This window comes from Pinus tabuliformis, chromosome 2_1 (genome assembly GCF_031772625.1).
Source record: "Pinus tabuliformis cultivar Carrire ecotype Pingquan chromosome 2_1, CPIR1, whole genome shotgun sequence".
NCBI classification, from domain to species: domain Eukaryota; kingdom Viridiplantae; phylum Streptophyta; class Pinopsida; order Pinales; family Pinaceae; genus Pinus; species Pinus tabuliformis.
Window position 1 is genome coordinate 202,790,507 of NC_142299.1, and position 1,870 is coordinate 202,792,376.

At 44.4% G+C, this 1,870-nt stretch overlaps 1 pseudogene; it reads left to right on the forward strand.

The window, feature by feature from the left end:
• Positions 1–691: 691 nt before the first annotated feature.
• Positions 692–1,321, forward strand: LOC149199445 (LEAF RUST 10 DISEASE-RESISTANCE LOCUS RECEPTOR-LIKE PROTEIN KINASE-like 1.4 pseudogene; annotated as a pseudogene).
• The last annotated feature ends 549 nt before the right edge of the window (positions 1,322–1,870 follow it).

Consider the following 1,870-nt stretch of genomic DNA (forward strand, 5'->3'; position numbering starts at 1 on the left):
AGACTCAACTTCCTACAAATCACAGACTAGCCTTCTACCCCCCAAAGACCGAAAACTTGCCCTTACCTCTGGTTTACTTACCTCAAACTCTACTCTCACCTTAGACTCACCTCTCACCTTAGTGTCATCTCTATTCGTAATAACCCATGACATACATGTAATTTATTTTGGTTTTTGTTTTTTACGCCGTAAGGCGTTCCCTTTGAGAGGAACTCCCCTCCGTGCCGCGGTGTCTCGTTATGGGCCCTTAGATCGATTGTTAGACGATGGAATAAACTCCAGCCATTAGATCATCAGCCTTTTTAGAAACCAAGCGGCCTTTTTAGAAACCAAGCGTCAGCGAAGAGAGGCCAAGCATCTGTGGATGGATGAGAGAGGACAGCAATCTGAGGCGCCTCGATCCCCTTCGATATGAACATCAGGGAGCTCTATGAAGCGGATCATGTCCCTTGACGAAGATGGCAAGGTGTGGTGAGGAGAGTCGTCCATCCATTCGGCGGTGAAGAAGGTGACAGAAAAGCCATGGTACACAGTCAGCCGCTTTGCAAGCTCGAGCAGTGGGATGTGATGGCCCGACCCAAACCCAGGGAAGATTGCGACATGAGGATTTTGGCTCTGCTCTTGCGACTCCATGAATGTCTTTATATTCCAACAAGCAAATGCCAATATTTGAAGGGTGGGTTCTGTAATGATGAAATCCTCAAACATTCTCTTGGGAGAAAATTTTATTGCCAAAGTGGTTGATTTTGGGCTTTGCAGACTTGTGCCTGTAGATGCCTCACATGTCACCACTTCTCCACAGGGCACACCAGGCTACCTTGATCCAGTGTATTATCAGTGCTATCAACTGACAGAGAAATCCGATATGTGCAGCTTCGAGGTCGTTTTGGTGGAGATCATTTCTGCCAGATTAGCAGTGGACACCAATCGGAAGACCAGGGAAATCAACCTTGCTACCATGGCAATAGCTAAGATTCAAGAAGGGGCTTTGCATGAGCTTGTGGATCCGCAGCTCAATATCGAAAAGAGCCATGAGGCGAAGGCCATGGTATGTGCCGTTTCCGAATTAGCGTTCAGATGCCTGGCGTCAGAAAGAGATGACAGACCACACATGGAGCAAGTTGTTACTGAGCTTGAGGAAATCAGACATTTGTGTGTTGGCAGTTCAAATGGTCCAGGTGAATTAGAGGAAGGATACCTTTCCAACATCAAACAGCTGAGCACAGCACCAATATCTCCCACCTCTGTTGAAGACACGTGGCGCACGAAGCTTCACTCCCAGGCAGTGCATAATTTCTCCCTTGGAACTTCGTATGCATAGTGTTTAATTTGCAGTTTTCAGATTTGGCGCACCAGAAGCTTCACTCCCAAGCAGTGCATAATTTCTTCCTTGGAACTTTGTATGCATAGTGTTTAATTTGCAGTTTTCAGATTTGCTCCAGAATCTGGCTTTCTGACCTTAACCCAGGATGTAAAAAGACCACAGGTAATTAACATTCCCGTCTAGTTGTACTGTATAATGGCCGGGAGGCATATCCGCATGCTATTAAGGTAGGGCAGAGAATAATGAGATTTGAATAACTGGGTATATTAGAAATTGAACCAAACCTGTTTCATATTACATGCTGTTGGAGGAAATTTTTGTAGGATAGAAATATGGAGCCTCCCAATGTTATAATATAAACAACATTTGTTTGTATTTACATAAAAGTTTGGTCAAGTTTGCAATCATTGCTACCTGAGCTCTGCTTGAGTAATGTATCTCAACCTCTGTATCTTTGACTTCTCCAAGGCCCTTTAAACCAGTGGGCAAAGACCATTTACGTTGGTGTCACCATCAATTAAAAAAAATTATAACTGATTTATGTTG